The sequence below is a fragment of the Canis lupus genome, chromosome 26 (genome assembly GCF_011100685.1).
Source record: "Canis lupus familiaris isolate Mischka breed German Shepherd chromosome 26, alternate assembly UU_Cfam_GSD_1.0, whole genome shotgun sequence".
Taxonomy (NCBI): Eukaryota; Metazoa; Chordata; class Mammalia; order Carnivora; family Canidae; genus Canis; species Canis lupus.
This window is the reverse complement of record NC_049247.1, coordinates 30,041,077-30,059,998: the sequence shown is the minus strand read 5'-3', so window position 1 is coordinate 30,059,998 and position 18,922 is coordinate 30,041,077. Positions and strand designations below refer to the sequence as shown.

At 37.9% G+C, this 18,922-nt stretch overlaps 1 non-coding gene across 1 annotated transcript; it reads right to left on the bottom strand.

Annotated features, from left to right (window-relative positions):
* Positions 1–11,418: 11,418 nt before the first annotated feature.
* Positions 11,419–11,525, bottom strand: LOC119866265. Its single transcript, XR_005379586.1, has one exon. It is a non-coding gene; the product is annotated as a U6 spliceosomal RNA (small nuclear RNA).
* Positions 11,526–18,922: the final 7,397 nt, after the last annotated feature.

Below are 18,922 nucleotides of genomic sequence, written 5' to 3'. Positions count from 1 at the left end.
CCCAGTCTGTGGTATTCTATTGCAATAGCCCAAAGGACTAAGATATCCACAAAAATTTTGAGAGTGGTATTGACAAAAGCACCAACACAGTAGACTGAAAGACAGTGATGCTGGGTCCTGAACTTTCTGCAGGCGGAGCATGCTGAGAAAGCTATCAGTCACTATAAAGGCATTTTGTTTGATGTCTTCTTCAAAAGTGGCCAAGGAGAATGATGGAAAAGCATGATCTCCCTGAGGGTGGAGCTAAAAACAATGGTCAATAGTGAGCTGGGGAATGGTTCACAAAGAATATTTCCTACTCACTGGGTAGGGATGCCTGGCAACTTGTGCCCAGAGAGATTTTGTAATTACTAAGAGGCAGTGACTTCAGGATTCCTCTCATTCTTCCACTTTACCACCCCCATTCTTTGCCACTGGGAGTATTTATTGTAGTTTTCTTGTTTCTTTTCCACCGTTGTACATTAGGTGGTTGGGACAGGGAGAGGGAGCAAGTAACTTGTATATTTAGTGTGTACATCTATATCCCAGCTGATATGGATCTTGAAATCCTGGACTCCAAGCCTGATGCTGTGATTCATGGAAGTTTTGAGACCTTAGAATAGGATGAGAATATTTTTCATGCAGAATTATAATGAATATTTGAGAACAAAGGTGTGGGTTAAGATAGTTTGGATTAGGGCAGCCCAGGTGGCTCAGCGGTTTAGCGCCACCTTGAGCTCAGGGCCTGATCTTGGAGACCTGGGATCGAGTTCCACGTCGGGCTCCCTGCATGGAGCCTGCTTCTCCCTCTGCCTGTGTCTCTGCCTCTCTGTGTCTCTCATGAACAAATAAATAAAATCTTAAAAAAAAAAGATAGTTTGGTTTATTATTCAAGTAATATTTACTTTCTACGCATTCCCACTATTGAGACAGTATATTTTTCCATGGTATTTTTAGGCCTAACCATATGACTTGTTTGGGCCAATGGAATATAGATGGAAATGACATGGCATGAGTTCTTATAACCCATCCTTCAAGACATCAGTTACTCTTCTGAGAACTTCCTGCTCCATCATAAGCAAAACAAGCCCCAGGTAGCCAATGTGTCTCATGTCTGAGCCCCCAATAGAGGTACATGGACAAAAGACAAAATACAGAGTCTGCTCAAGATTAGGAATCTAACAGGAGATCTTCCTCACATAAAAATGGGATCCCAGATATTGCCTTCAGGGTCAGGATGACTCAACATCAAGCCAGTCCCACCCTGAGGAGACATCAAAGAAAGTTGCTTGGGTGGGGAGGCAGACGTCCTTCTAAGATGTATACACTGGCAGGCCAAATTTGTATCTTTTAGTTTGTCTATAAAACCCCAAGCTATGAATGAATTTAGTCTGTGGTGCTCTAACTGGTAGTGCCACCTAGGGGCCTGGCTAAAGCAATTCTAGTGACCTTCAGAAAAAGGCACCTTTGTCCAAAACCTCAAGAATGTCTCATCAATAATATTCCAAGGAAATTAGTAGCTCACAATCAACTAATAACACAAGGAAATAATGTGCAATGAGGTAGAACAAAAAGAAATAAAGACAGCAGAAACAGACCCACAAATAATTCAGGTATTGGAATGATCGTTCAAATCGAAAAAAAATTACAGTACCTCAAGAATTAAAAAGAAAGAAGACTGCTCTGTGATTCATCTACTTCTAGATGCGTGCCCAACAAAAATACATAAATACATCCATCAGAAGATATGTATTAAAACCCATTCACTTTAGTACGGTTTATAACAAATTGAAGCTGTCCAAATGGTCACTGACAGCAGAACGGATGAATGAAGTGTAGTGTGGTCTCATAACACAATATTATAAAGTAACAAAAGAAAATCCCAAAGCCTTTTAAAAAAAGTACACATAATGTTATGGCAGATGCTCACAAACATAATGTTGAACAAAAAAATCAGACACAAAAGAGGACATATTACATGATGCCATTCATTTAAAGAACAAAAATAGGCAAGAGTTATGTATAAAAAGTAGGTTGGTACTTCTGTTTGGGGGGTTTTGTGACGGGGGGGGATGGCAGAGTATGTCAGGGATGCTGTTCTGTTTCTTGTTCTGAGTGTTGACTATATGAGTGTTTTCCTTTTGTGAAAATTCAGTGAGTGACTCAATTGTATTTTGTTTAGCTGCATAACAAAGTTGCCCAACTTAGCACCTTAAAACAACAAATATCTATTATTTCAGACAATTTTTGTATAAAGATCTTAGTTTTGTACAAGAATCTTGAATTTTGTGCAAGAATCTGAGTGAGGCTACCACAGGATGTCTCATGAGGTTATAGTCCAACTGTCAGCAGGAACTGGGTGAGTGTGGAGAACAAAGGCAAGAGAGAAGAAATTAAACCTCCTCAAAACTGACAGCCCATTGACAAGTACTTGGGTCAGGCAGGGTGACCTTCCTCCAGGAACTCTCTACTGCCTCACTGTTAATGGTTTGCTAAAAGCAAAAGGCAACCTTAGCTTGACATGAGACTGACCTCCAGGATCCCATAAGTCATGGTGACATATGAAAATTCCTTTGGAAAATTCCTTTATTTTACCCCTCCGCCTCCACCAAAAACACATTGCCAACCATCCTTCAAGCATATGGCCTTCTGATATACATCTGAAGGGTCTCATGATAAAGGTTTTACTAGGCCTTAAATGACCTTATCCTAACAACAGCTAGCCCCCCTCAAGGTCCTAGAAACCTTGCTTCCAAATTCCTCAGAGACTTATCCTTAACCCCCTTCCAACTTGACAGTATGTAATTGGCCACTCCTCACAACCCCAGTGCAGCTCTTTCTGCCCATAGGTCCTGTTCCTGTGCTTTAATTAAACCACCCTTTTTGCATCAAAGATGCCTCAAGAATTTGTTCTTGACTATTTGCTCCTGAACTCAAACATTTTCATATCAAAATGATTAGAAGTCTCAACAGGAGCTGAAAGATTCACTTCTATATTAATTCATGGACGTGTTAGAAGGCCTCAGTTCCTCACTAGCTGTTGGCTAGAAGCCTCAGTTTCTCCACATGGGCCCCTCCAAAGTTGCCTAAGTGTCCCCATGACTTGGTAGCTGTATTGCTGCAGAGTGAGTGATGAGAGGGAGTAGGTGAAAGTGAAGGAGAGGAAGAAGGGGAAAGGGTGAGGGAGGAGGAGAAAATCCCAAAGTCTTTTTAAAAAAGATTTTATTTATTTATTTGAGAGAGAGAGAGAGAGCGTGTGTGAGCAGGATGAAGAGCAGAGGGAGATACAGAATCCCTGCTGAGTAGGGAGCCCAACATGGGGCTCCATCCCAGGACCCCAGGATCTGACCTGAGCCGAAAGCAGATGCTTAACAGACTGAGCCATCCAGGCGGCCCCAAAGTCTTTTTTAATGAGGTATCAGAGTGACACTCTATTATTCTATCTTATTATAAGAAGTGAATTACTAAGTCTAATAATTTGGACTTAGGTTAGTAGTCATGGACTGGGGAACTAAGCTCCAGTATTTGAAGGGAGGAGTATTGTATTAGTCAGCTTGGGCTGTCACAACAAAATACTGTAGATTGGGTAGGTGGTTTTTATTTTTATTTATTTATTTTTTATTTTTATTTTTTAAGATTTTATTTATTTATTAGAGACAGAAAGAGAGAGAGGAGATAGACACAGGCAGAGGGAGAAGCAGGTCTCGATCCCAGGTCTCCAGGATCACGCCCTGGGCTGAAGGCGGTGCTAAACCGCTGAGCCACCCGGGCTGCCCGGGTAGGTGGTTTTTAAACAATAGAAAATTATTTCTTATGGTTATGGAGGCTGGAAACTGAGCTCTAGATGCCACCCGATTCAGTTCCTGGTTAGGGCTCTCTTCCTGGCTTGCAGATGGTTGTCCTTCTGCGTGTCTTCACCTGGGAGAGGTAGGTGTTGGGGAGAAGGAGAGGGAAAGCAAGTGGGAGAGTAAGAGACCATGTACTCTCTGGTCCCCCCACCTTTTTTAAAAAAAGATTTTATTTATTTATTCACGAGAGACACACAGAGAGAGGCAGAGACACAGGCAGAGGAAGAAGCAGGGATCCTGATGCAAGACTCGATCCCAGGACCCCAGGATCATGACCTGAGCCGAAGGCAGACGCTCAACCACTGAGTCACCCAGGTGTCCCTCTGGTCCCCTCTTATAAGGGCACTAATAAGAGGCTCCCATCATGAGGAGCTCACCCTTATGACTTCATCTAAACCTAATTGCCTCCCCAGGGCTCGTACCACCAAATGCCATCACATACACACACCCACACACACGCGCGCGCGCGCGCACACACACACACACGAATTATTTCACACAATTATGGAGGCTGAGATCTTAAGATCTCAGATCTTTAGTCTTAGGACTAAAGTCCTAAGATCTTTAGTCTGAAGGCCTGAGACCCAGGACAGCCAATTGTGTAAATTCCTGTCTGGGCCCAAAGGCAGAAGGAGATTGGTATCCTAGCTCAAGACAGTCAGGTGGAGAGAAAATTCTCTTGCACTGCCTTTTTTTTTCTGTTCAGGCCTTCAATGGTTTGGAGGAGGACTGCTCACATTGGGGAGGGCAATCTGCTTTATTCAGTCTGTCAATTTGAATGTTAATCTCATCCAGAAACACCCTCACAGACACACCCAGAATAATGTTTAATCAGATATCTGGCCACTTTGAGATCCAGTCAAGTTGACACATAAAATTAACCATCACAAAAATCAAAAAATTTCTGAATATATTTTTAGGAGCACTACACTATGTTTATATGTATCTTCCCATACATATATTATACTTCATTAAAAGTTGTAATAAAAGAAGCTAGAAAATATCTGCACAGGACAATAAGCCATAAGAAACAACCCAACCATTTTTTTATAGCTTTATTGAAATTTCTCAAATTGAACATATTTTAAGTACAATTTGGTAGGTTTAGAATATAAATATACCCATGAAACCCACAGCACAGTCAAGATGATGAATATTTCTATCACTCCCAGAAGTTTCCTTGTGACCTTTATAATCTGTCCCATTCCGTCTCACCCCCAGATGATCCTTCTTTCACTGTAAGTTTAGCTTGCATTTACTAGGGCTTTATATAAATGGAAGCATATACTATATATTATATTTTGTCTGGCTTCTTTCACTCAGAATAATTATTTTTAGATTCACCCATTTTTATGCCTGTATCAACAGTATATTATTTTTATTGCTGAATAACATTCTATTTTCCATTGTATGGATATGCCATAGTGTATGTAACCACTCATTTTTTTAAAGATTTTTATTTATTTATTCATGAGAGACACAGAGAGAGAGAGAGAGAGAGAGAGAGAGACAGGCAGAGGGAGAAGCAGGCTCCATGCAGGGAGCCCTATGTGGGAGTCCATCCGGGGTCTCCAGGATCATGCCCTGGGCTGCAGGCGGTGCTAAACCACTGCACCACCCAGGGCTGCCCAATCCACTCATTTGTTGAGGGACATTGTGGTTGTTTCCAGTTTTTGACTACTACAAATGAAACTGCTGTGGGATATTTCTATACAGGTGTTTGGACATACGCTTTCATCGCTCTTGGGTAAAAACCTAGAAATGGAATGGATAGGTCATAGGTAGTTGTATCTTCTAAGTTTTAAGAAACTTCCAAGCCCAACCTGTTTTCCAAAGGGTTTTAATCATTTACATCCCATCAGCAGTGTACGAGTTTCATTTTCCCTGCATGCATATCAACATCAACACTTGGTACGGTCACTCTTTATTTTTTATTTTTTTTATTTATTTATGATAGTCACAGAGAGAGAGAGAGAGAGAGAGAGAGGCAGAGACATAGGCAGAGGGAGAAGCAGGCTCCATGCACCGGGAGCCCGATGTGGGATTCGATCCCGGGTCTCCAGGATCGCGCCCTGGGCCAAAGGCAGGCGCCAAACCGCTGCGCCACCCAAGGATCCCGGTACGGTCACTCTTTAATTTTAACCATTTTAGGAGGTGTGTGAAAATATCTTATTGTGGTTTTAATTTTAATAATCTTCATTTCCATACTAATTAAAGATGCTGAACATCTTTTCAGATACTCATTTACCGTCTATGTATGTTCTTTGGTGAAGTATCTTCTCAACTCATTGCCCATTTTTATTTTTTTATTTTTTTAAGGATTTCATTTATTTATTCATGAGAAACAGAGAGAGATAGAGAAAGAGAGAGAGAGAGGCAGAGACATAGGCAGGGGGAAAAGCAGGCTCCCCACTGGGAGACTGATATAATACTCCATCCCAGAACCCCGGCATCACGACTTGAGCCTCTCAACCACTGAGCCACTCAGGTGCCCCTCCTCATTCCCCATTTTATTTATTTTAAAAGATCTATTGAGGAACTCTTGGGTGGCTCAGCGGTTGAGCATCTGTCTTTATTTATTTTCTTTATTTATCTGTCTTTATTTATTTTCTAAAGATATTTATTTATTCATAGAGACACACAGAGACAGAGAGACGCAGAGACACAGGCAGAGGGAGAAGCAGGCTCCATGCAGGGAGCTCCACGTGGGACTCAATCCCAGGACTCCAGGATCACACCCCAGGCTGCAGGCGGCGCTAAACCGCTGCGCCAAAGGGGCTGCCCTCAGTCCCCATTTTAAATTGGCTGGTTGAAGAAATTCTTCAATTGAGAATTGTTGAAGAAATTCTAAAATATACAAAGATATTTTATTCTTTGTATATTCTAGATATCTTTGTATATTCTAGATATAAGTCTTTTATTGGTTATCTTTGTATATTCTAGATATAAGTCTTTTGTTGGTTATATATTTTATAAATATTTTCTTCCCAGCTGGGGTTTTCCTTTTTCATTTTCTTTACAATGTTGTAAAAAAACAAAATGTCTTAGTTTCTTTTGTGGCAAAACATATATAGCATAATACTTATCATTTAATCATTTAAGTATTTAATTCAGTGGCATTAAATATATTCACAATGTTGTATAACACAACTATGTATCATTACTATGTATAACCAAGATTTTTTATCATCTACAACATAAACTCTGTACCCATTAAAAAATAACTTCATATTCTTTTTTTAAGTTTGTTTGTTTGTTTATTTATTTATTTATTTATTTATTTATGAGAGACATATAGAGGCAGAGACTCAGGCAGAGGGAGAAGCAGGCCCCATGCAGGGAGCCCGATGTGGGACTCGATCCAAGGTCTTCAGGATCAGGCCCCGGACTGAAGGAGGCGCTAAACCACTGAGCCACCAGGGCTGCCCAATAACTTCATATTCTCTTCTCCCCCAGCCTCAGCAACCACTATTTTACTTTCTGTCTTTATGAATTCGCCAATTCTAGGTAACTCACGCAAATGGAATACATTTTATTTGCCTTCGGTGTCTGACTTTTTAAATTTAGCATAGTTGGGGCACCTGGATGACTCAGTTAGTTAGTTAAGCCTCTGGTTTCAGCTCAGGTCATAATCTAAGGGTCATGAGATTGAGCCCTGAGTCAGGCTAGCGCTCAGTGTGGAGTCTGCTTGAGATTCTCTTTATCTCCCTCTGTTCCTCCCCCTGCTTCTGTGCACTCTTCTCTCTCTCTAAAATAAATAAACAAACAAACAAACAAATAAATGAATGAATAAATATTTAAAAATTTAGCATAGTGTCTTGAAGCATATTTCAGTTTCATTCCTTTCATGGTTGAATAATATTCTATTGTATCCAAATTAGAAAGAAAGAAATAGGGGCAGCCCGGGTGGCTCAGCGGTTTAGCGCCGCCTTCAGCCCAGGGTCTGATCCTGGAGACCCCAGATGAGTCCCACGTCAGGCTCCCTGCATGGAGCCTGCTTCTGTCTCTGCATCTCTCACTCTCGCTCTCACTGCGTGTGTGTGTGTGTCTAATAAATAAAATCTTTTAGAAAGAAATAAAATTATCTATGTAAGTGACATGATCTTAAATATAGAAAATCCTAAAGATTGGACAAAAACTGGGGCGCCTGAGTGACTCAGTGGTTGCACGTCTGCCTTTGGCTTAAGTTGTAATTCCAGGGTCCTTGCATCGAGTCCCACATCAGGCTTGCTTCTCCCTCTACCTATGTCTCTGCCTCTCAATTTGTGTCTCTAATGAATAAATAATAAAGTCTTTTAAAAAATCATACAAAAATTATTATAACTAATAAATAAATTCATTAAAGAAGCAGGATATAAAATCAAAAAACAAATTAATTAACATTTCTATTCACTAACACTGAACAATCTGAAAAAGAAATTAAGAAAACAATTCCAGGGGCACCTGCATGGCTCAGTTGGCCTGATTTTTGAAATTTTGGTTTGGGTCATGATCTCAGGGTTGTAAGAGTGAGACCTGCATTAGGCTTCATGCTCAGCAGGGTGTGTGCTTGAGATTCTCTCTCTCCTCCCTCTGTCCCTCTCCCCATGCTCTCTAATTATTTTTTTTAAAGATAGATTTATTTATTTATTTATTTATTTATTTATTTATTTATTTATGATAGACATAGAGAGAGAGAGAGGCAGAGACACAGGCAGAGGGAGAAGCAGGCTCCTTGCCGGGAGCCTGACATTGGACTTGGTCCCGGGACTCCAGGATGGCGCCCCGGGCCAAAGGCAGGCACCAAACCGCTGAGCCACCCAGGGATCCCCTCTAATTATTATTTTTTAATATTTTAATTATTTGATGGAGAGAGAGAGAGTTCACACAAGCAGGTAGGGGGAGAAGCAGGCTTCTCAATGAGCAGGGAGCCAGATGTGGGGCCTGTTCCCAGGACATCTGGAACACAACCTGAGCCCAAGGCAGATGAAGTAGATATTTACAACTATAAATGTCCTTTGAGCACTGCTTTTGTAGCATACCATACGTTTTGGTATGTTGTGTTTTCTTTTCCATTTGACTCTAAGTATGCTTTTTATTCCCTCATGAGTTTTTTCTTTGACTTATTTATTGTTTAATTTCCACATATATGTGAAGTTTTCTCTTTTCCTTCTGTCATTGATTTGTAACTTCATCCTCTTGTTGTTAAGTGAAAATACATTGTATGATATATATTTTAAAAGATCTATTGAGGAACTCTTGGGTGGCTCAGCGGTTGAGCATCTGTCTTTGGCTCAGGGCAGGATTCTGGGGTCCAGGATCAAGTCCCGCATTGGGCTCCTTGCAGGGAGCTTGTTTCTCCCTCTGCTTTTGTCTCTGCCTCTCTCTCTGTGTCTCTTATGAATAAAATAAAAAATAAATAATAATAAAATCTTTAAAAAAAAACTATTGAGACCTGTTTTGTGACCTATTTTATGGTCTGCCCTAGAGAATTTCCCATGTGCTCTTCAGAAGAAATGTATATTCTGCTGTTTCGGGTAGAGTGTTGTGTTTATGTCTGTTAGGTCTAGTTGGATTCTTGTGTTGTTCAACTGTTTTACTTCCTTATTATCAATATGTCTGGTAATTCTATCTATTTTGAAAGTTAGCTATTGAAGTTTCCAACCATTATTGTAGAACTATTTCCCCCTTTAATACTGTCAGTTTTTTGCTTCATATATTTTGAGGGCTTGTCATTAGGTTTGTAAATGGTATTATATTCTTTCTGTAAACCTTTTATTACCATACAATATATTTGTCTATTGTAATATTTTTTATTTAAATCTATTGGTCTGATATTAGAATAATCATTCCAGATCTCTTTTATTTACCATTTGCATGGAATATCCTTTTCTGTCCTTTCACTTACAACCTATTTGAGTTTTTGGATCAAAAGTGAGCCACTTACAGGAAGTATATAGCTGGATCATGTGTTTTAATCCATTCTGTTAGTTACTATCATTTGACTGGTAAGTTTAATTTAGTTACATAAAGTAGTAACTAATAAGGAAGGAATTCTACTATTTTCCTATTGCTTTCTTACATGACTTATGGGCTTTTTTTGTACCTCGGTCTCTCCATTACTGTCTTTTTTATGTTTAGTTGATAAGTTCTGTAGTAAAGTTTCTATTCCATTATTTCCTTTTGTGTATGTTGTATATATCTTTTGTCATTACCATGGGGATTAAATTTAATATCCTAAAGTTATAACTATCTAATTTGAATTTACACCAACTTAACTTCAGTATCATACAAAAACTCTATTCTTATACAGCTAGTTCTCCTTCTTTTCAGTTACTGATGTCGCAAATTACATATTTATATTTTTGGTGCTCAATGCCATAGATGAGTAACTTTTTAGCACTTGTCTTTTAAATAATGGGGAAAATAAAAAATGGAATTACAAGGCGAAATTACAATAACAATAGCTTTTATAATTTCCACATTTACCAATTTTTATTTCTTCATATAGTTTTGAGTTGCTGTCTAGCATGCTTTCATTTCAACTTGAAGGATCCCCTTTAGCATTTCTTGTAGAACAGCTCTAGTGGTAACATATATGGTCAGCTTTTGTTTATCTGAGAATGTCTTAATTTCTGCCTTATATTTTTGAAGGACAGTTTTGCTAGATATAGAAATCATAGTGGCCTTTTTTTTTCTTTCAGCACTTTGAATATATCACCCAACTATATTCTGGCCTCCAAGATTTCTCATGAGAAATCAGTTGATAATCTTATTAAGGATTCCTTCCTGTAAGAAACTGCTTCTTTCTTGCTGCTTTCAAGATTGTTTTTGGATTTTCATATAGTTTGACTATAATGTATCTTGGTGTGAGTTTTTTTGTTGGTTTGTTTATCCTACTTGGGATTTGTTGAGTTTCTTGGATTTGTAGATTCATATCTTACAGCAAATTTGGGGAGTTCTAAGCCATTATTTCCTCAAATATTCTTTCTACTTCTTTCTCACTCTCCTATATTTATGTGATTTTGACAAGATATATTTAGATCATTTTATAGTGTCCCACAGGTCATTTAGGCTCTGTTCATTTTTCTTCTTTTCTTTTTCTCAGACTAAATAATTTCAATGGTCTTATCTTAAAGTTTGCTGATTCTTTCCTCTGCTTCTTCCAATCTGCTTTTAAAGCATTCCAGTGAATTTGTTATTTCACTTAATGTACTTTTCAGTTTGAGAGTTTATTTTTGGTTTCCTTTTTTAAAAAAATATGATTTCTATCTCTTTATTGATATTCTCATTTTGTTCATATATCATTTTCCTGTCTTTTTCCATGTTTTCCTTTAGCTCTTTGAGTATCTTTAAGAAAGTTATTTTTTTAATGTTTTATCTAGTAAGTCTGATGTCTGGGATTCCTCAGAGATAGTTCATGGCAATTTATTCTGTTCCTTTAAATGAGCTATACTTTCTTCTTTGTTTTTGTATGTTTGTAATTTTTTGTTGTTGTTGAAAACTAGACATTTGAATTTCATAATGTGGTAACTCTGGAATCATATTTTTTCACCTTCCGCAGAATTTGCTCTTTTTTATTTTTATTTATTTATTTATTTTTATTTATTTTTAAAATATGGAACACTTCACAAATTTGCGTGTCATCCTTGCGCAGGGGCCATGCTAATCTTCTCTGTATTGTTCCAATTTTAGTATATGTGCTGCCAAAGTGAGCACAGAATTTGCTCTTTTTTAAAGTTGTTTAAGGGAGTCGCTGTTTGGGACCAGCAAGAGATATTCTCTTGTCTTTTCTGATACTTTGTTTGCTTGGGCATGCATAGGGGCTTTCTGAATTCCCTGGCATACATGTTAGATTTTGAATGTCATAATCCTTTACTGTCTGATTTTCAAAGGGGGAAAAAGGTAAAAAGAAAAACAGAAAAAAAAAATACCTCAAGGAATGTTACTTTAAATCCCCTGGAAGCAATTTCAACTGGTGCAAGTTAAAACAACAATGGCTAGCCTCTGGGCCTGCATCTCAGTGGTCAAGAGCATCAGTCAAAAATCAGAATACCAGACACCAATATTTGAGGACAAAGTCCTTATTGCTCATAGTGAGAAAACCAAACATTAATATTTGTGACAAGGTCCTTATTGCTCATGTGGTTCCAGAAAGCCACACCAGGAACCAAGATTATGATTGCTTGCCACAGGCCTGGTGGATGGAGGATGGGTAGCCATTACTGTACTGAAATGGAAATTAATAAAAATGAGCTGTAATTTATGACCCAACCTTTTCCCAGAAAACTAATCATTCAAATAGACTTGAATTCCAATATACTTACATCAGACAGTTTCTGCTAGTACAATTTTTATGTAGGTGGAAAGATAGATTCCTGATTCTTCTTACTCTTCTATCTTCCTTTACTTCACTCCAATGTTTTAATGTTAATGACATATGCTTTATATTTCTCTTTTATATTTCATGACTTTATGTTATCATTAAGAACCCCCAGTTACTAAGATTTCCTCATATGTTTTCTTTTATAAGCTTTATAGTTCTTACATTTAGGTCTTTACTCCATTTTGAGATCTTTAAAAAATATGTGGTATGAACTGAAGTTCATTATTTAAACAAATGGATGGCAAATTGTTCCAGCACATTTGTTGAAAATATTGATTTTCTTTAGGGGCACTTAAAGAAAATCAGTGGCTGGGTGGCTGATGGCTCAGCCATCAGTGGGTGGCTGATGGTTGAGTGTCTGCCTTTGGCTCAGGGTGTGATCCCAGGGTCCTGGGATCAAGTCCCATGTCAGACTCCTTGCAGGGAGTCTGCTTCTCTCTCTGCCTATGTCTCTGCCTCTCTCTCTGTGTCTCTCATGAATAAATAAAATTTTTTTAAAAAAGAAAAAAATTTTCTTTATTAAGTTACTTTGACAACTTTGTTGAAAATAGATTTACTGTATATCTTTGAGTTTACTTCTGGATGCCCTATTCTATTCCATTCATCTATTTATACATTTTTGTATAAATATCATACTGTCTTAATGACTGAGCTTTAAAATAACTCAAAATCATTGTAGGTCTTCCAATTTTTTTCCTTTTTAAATATCCTTTTGGTTATTATAGTTCCTTTGCATTTTCATATAAATTACAGAATCAGATTGGCAGGGATCCCTGGGTGGCGCAGCGGTTTAGCGCCTGCCTTTGGCCCAGGGCGCGATCCTGGAGACCCGGGATCGAATCCCACGTCAGGCTCCCGGAATGGAGCCTGCTTCTCCCTCTGCCTGTGTCTCTGCTTCTCTCTCTCTCTCTGTCTATCATAAATAAATAAATAAATCTTTAAAAAAAAAAAAAAAGGATCAGATTGGCAGTTTCTCAAAAAGAGCTGATTGGATTTTGGTTAGGAATTAATTTAACCTATAAATCAAATGCATGGGCTGAATTCAGGGGAAACTATGTGCAGAGTTCTAGGGTCTTTTCCTAGTGGAGTCACACATGCTGAGTTACCCCAACAAAAGATGTCACGACATGTGTGAAATGTCATCCAGATAGGTTATTAGAGACTAAATATGCATGGTTTTGATGGAGGGATGATCACAAAGACAATATTTTTCTGGTATATAACCAAATCCCAGGCTGCCAGAAGGAAAGCAAGTGTTTAGCATAAACCATATTGTTTGTACAAAATTTAGGCATAATAGTCCTCTATTACCAGTTAATGATAGAAACTCTCCTGAAATCCATTTCCAGACAATAGTCAAGGGCCAACCTTATAAGATGCCATCAGAGCATCGCAGTCAGGCCAAATATTTTAATCCTTTTCTACGCTGTTACCATCATTTATTTTCCCATCTTTTACCTTTTAACTGTTCTATTTTATTGTGTTAAAATACATATAACATACTTTTCATCCATTTTAAGTGCACAATTCAGTGGCACTAATTATGTTCACAGTGTTGTGTACCATCCATTCACTTTTAACCTATCTATTTTATGTATAAAATAAGTTTCTTCTAGACAATATCTATAGCAGTTTGTTGCTTTTTATCCAACCTAAAAACCTATGCCTTTTAATTGGGAATGTTTAGACTATTTATATGTAATGTAATCATGGATTAGCTTGGGTTTAGGTCTTCTGCCTTGCTATTTTTAATTTGTCCTATCTGCATTTTTCTTATTTTTTTCTGCCTTGTTTTGCTATTTTTGTTCTGCTTGTTTGAAATGAACGGTGTATTTTTTATAGTCCCATTTATCTCCATTGTGCCTTTAGTAACTATAACTACTTGTGTTATTTTTAGTGGTTGCACTAGAGTTTACAATACACATATTTAATTTGTCACTGTCTACCTTTAAGTAATATGATAGCATTTCACATATAGCATAAGAATTTAAAACATACTTCAGTTTATCCCCTTGCAGTCTGTGCTATTGTTGTCATACATTTTACTTCTTCTTCCTACATGTTATTAAACCCCACAATATATTGATATTTTTGCTGTCAACCATAAGCAAGAAAATTATGATTCACTATCCAGTTTTACCCATACCATTTGATGAAAAAAAATTTCCTTCATTAAAATGTTTTTGTTTTCTTTTTCTTTTTCTTTTTTTTAAGCAGGAGTAGGAGGCATAGGCAGGGTGGGGGGAGGGGGTCTTAAGCAGGCTCCACCTCCAGCATGGAGCCTGATGTGGGGCTCCATCTTACAACCCTGAGATCATGACCTGGGCTGAAATCAAGAGTCAGATGCTTAACTGACTGAGCCACTCAGGCACCTCTCCATTCAATTGTCTTGATACCTTGATGAAATGTTGTGATGTCTTTGTCTGTTTTTTTCCCTAAAGATTTTATTTATTTATTCATGAGAGACAGAGAGAGAGAGAGAGGCAGAGACACAGGCAGAGGGAGAATCAGGCTCCATGCAGGGAGCCTGACGTGGGACTCAATCCTGGGTCTCCAGGATCAGGCCCTGGACTGAAGGCAACACTAAACCACTGAGCCATCCGGGCTGTCCTTTTGTCTGTTTTTTTTTGTATCAGAATGATACTGGCTATATATTCCATTCTTTGTATATGCCACATTTTAAGAAATCTATTAATAACAACATGACTCTAGCCCCTCTTGTCCAGAAACCCCTGGAGTACATTGTCTTCGATAGTCACTCACAGGCAAGAGTCTTTGTGGAAGTCCAGGTTTCTGGTGGAGAAGTTCCAGCATACAATTGAAGCAAAAAAAAGAATTTGAATGCATTGGAGATGGTAAGAGGAATGGTTTGGTTTACCTGAATCACCATTTCTCCAAGGTGCCACAGTTCAGGACCAAGATATCTTATCTCAGTAGATCCTTTTTTAAAAAAGATTTTTATTTATTTATCCATGAGAGACACACAGAAAGAGAGAGAGGCAGAGACACAGGCAGAGGGAGAAACAGGCTGCATGCAGGCAGCCAGATGTGGGACTCAATCCCGGGTCTCCAGGATCAGGCCCTGGACTGAAGGTGGCACTAAATTACTGAGCCACCCAGGCTGCCCTCAATAGATCCCTATTAACCACATTGCAGACTCCTTCAAAATCCTACCCACAAGCTACTAAGGATGCCTGCCTCACCTGAAGATGCCACCAACTGGTCCATAGGCACCCCCAGCATTCCATGTACCTCACCTACATGCCACATCTGTGGCTGGCTCCCTATGTGTGTTCCCAATAGTGATGGTGAGAGTAAGTTCTGGTAAATGGCTTGTGAGCATGCAAAGAAAACCAGCCCCAAACTGCAGGTTAGGGTGAGACAATAAACATAAACTTTTCCACCATGCTTGGGAAAGAAAAAGGGAGAATATAAGCACCCACCATGGTGCATTGAAGGATTGAGAAAAGATGTCAAGCTTAAGAATCATGCCACCAGAGAGAGCAAAAAGTGTACACTAAGTATATCCATGGAAGGACTGAGAAAACCTCAGAATCACTAGCAGAGCTGACAGAAGGTTATTTCTCTCCTGAGTGCAGTTAGTAAGATTGGAGGAAGTGACTGCTACTTCAATGCAAAGACATCAATGCAAAATTTCAGGAACTATGAAAAATCAAGGAAACATGACACCCCAAAAGATCACTATAATCTACTAGTAACCAGTCCCAAAGACATGCAGATCTGAGATTTACCAATGAAGATTTTTCAATGAAGAATTGAAAATAGGTGTTTTAAGGTAGTTCAATGAGCTACAAGAAAACATAAAGAAATTAAAAATTCAATGAATAATTCAATGAAATTCAATGAAAATCAGAAAAATATACACAAACAAAATGAGAAATTCAAAAAAGAGATAGAGATTGGGGTGCCTGGCAGGCTCAGCCAAAAGAGCATGCAACTCTTGATCTCAGTACTATGAGTTTAAACCCATGTTGGGTGTAGAGATTACTTTAAAAAATAAGACCTAAAAGGGATCCCTGGGTGGCGCAGCGGTTTGGCGTCTGCCTTTGGCCCAGGGCACGATCCTGGAGACCCGGGATCGAATCCCACATCGGGCTCCCGGTGCATGGAGCCTGCTTCTCCCTCTGCCTGTGTCTCTGCCTCTCTCTCTCTCTCTCTCTCTCTCTCTCTGTGACTATCATAAATAAATAAATTAAAAAAAATAAGACCTAAAAAAGAGATAGAAATAATAAAAAGTATCCAAATAGAAATTCTGGAGCTAAAGAATATAATAAATGAAATAAAAAATGAAATAGAGAACATCAACAGCAGAATGGATCAAGTGGAAGAAAGAATATGCAAGTTAAAGACAGGAATTTTGAAATCATCCAGTCAGAATAGAATTTTCAAAAATTGAAAAAGAGTGAAGAAAGCCTACATGTTATTTGGGATACCACCAAAAGAAACAAATTGTAAATGATTGGAGTTCCAGAAGGAGAAGAAAGGGAGAAGAGGACATAAAGTTTATTTGAAGAAATATTGGCTGAGAACATCTCAAATCTGGGGAGAGATTTAGATTACCAAACTAATGAAGCTCATAGGTCACCAATCAAACTCAACCTAAAGAGATCTTTTCCAAGACACATTACAATAAAAATGACAAAAATCAAATTCTAAGGGAGAATCTTAAAAGCAGGAAAAGAAATGAAGCTTGTAACCTACAAGGGAACTCCCATAAGACTATCAGTGGATTTCTCAGCAGAAACCATATAGGGCAGGACAAAGTGGGATGATATACTCAAAGTGCTGAAAGAAAAAAATGTCAGCCAAGAACACTGTATTTAGCAAATCTGTCCTTCAGAAATGATGGGAAGATAAAGATGTTCCTACACAAACAAAAGCTGAGGAAGATCATCATCACTAGACATGCCTTATAAGAAATGCTGAAAGGAGTTTTCCAAGCTGAAATAAAAGGATACTAATTAATAACATGAAAACATTTGAAAATGTACAACACATCAGTAAAGGTAAGTACATAGTCAAGTTCAAAAAACTCTAATACTATAATATAGTGGTGTGTGTTAACCAGTTACTCTAGTATAAAGGTTAAAGGACAAGAGCATTTAAAATAACTATAGCTAAAATATTTGTTAATATAAAAAGAGGTAAATTGTGACATCAAAAATATATAAGGAGGGCAGTAAAACAGTTGAATTTTTGTATGTGATCAATGTCAAGTTGTTATCAACATCAAAATAGACCTATAAATGTTTTATGTAATCCTCGTGATATCAACAATGGAAAAACTTACAGTAGAATCACAAAATATATATCTATAAATATTTCACAGAAGCCTCCACAATGGAAAAATCTATAGTAGGTTCACAAAAGATAAAGAGAAGGGAATCAAAGAATTATCATTAAGGAAAACTATCAGTTCACAAAGGAAGGCAACAAGAGGGGGAGAAAGAACAAGGAACTACAAAACAGCTAGAAAAAAATTAATAAGATGACATTACTTATAACTATCTAAAACTCCTATTACCTGGTAAGACTTCACCTATCAATGATTATTATAAATATAAATGGATTAAATTCTCCAGTCAAAGTCATAGAGTGGCTAAATGGTTTAAAATAAAAATAAATAAATAAATAAATAAATAAATAAATAAATAAATAAATAAATAAAAAAACAAGACCCAGGTATATGCTGCCTACAAGAGACTCACTTCAGCTTTAAGGGCACACATAGATTAAAAGTAAAGGAATGGGAAAAGATATCCCATGTGAGCAGAAACCAAAAGACAGCAGGGATAACTATGCTTATGTCAGAAAATATATACTTTAATCTAAAAACTGTAACAAGAGGGCAGCCTGGGTGGCTCAGCAGTTTGGCAGGCGGGATCCTGGAGACCAGGGATTGAGTCCTATGTTGGGCTCCCTGCATGGGGCCTGCTTCTCCCTCTGCCTGTGTCTCTGCCTCTCTGTGTGTCTCTCATGACTAAATAAATAAAATCCTTAAAAATAAATAAATAAATACATACATACTGTAATAACAGAGAAAGAAGGTCATTGTATAATAACTAAGGAGTCAATTCATGAAGAGAATATAATAATCACAAATATAATATGCACCCAACATTGGAGGATCTAAATATAGTAGGCAAACACTAATAGATCTGCAGGGAGAAATAGACTACTGTATAATATAGTAGGGGACTTCAATACCTTACTTTCAATAATGGATAGATAATCCAGATAGAAAATCAATAAGTAAATCTTGGACTTGAAATATAGTTTAGACCAAATGGACTTAACAGACATATACAGAACATTCCATCAGGTAGCAGGAGAATACACATTCTTCTCATACACAGAACATCTTTCAGGATAAATTATATGATAAGTCAAAAACCAAATATTAGCAAATTTAAGAAGATTGAAATCATACCAAGTATCTTTTCTGATCACAATGGTATAAACATAGAAATCAAGCAGTCTTAACAGGGGAGTTTATAGCAATAAATGGCTATAGTAAGAAGAAAATCTCAAATAAACAACCTAAATTTATATCTCAAGTTACTAGATAAAGAGCTATAAACCAAGCCCAAAGCTAGCAAAAGGAAATTAAAAAGATGGCAGAAATAAATTAATTAGGGCAGCCCGGGTGGCTCAGCATTTTAGCGCCACCTTTGGCCCAGGGTGTGATCCTGGAGACCTGGGATCGAGT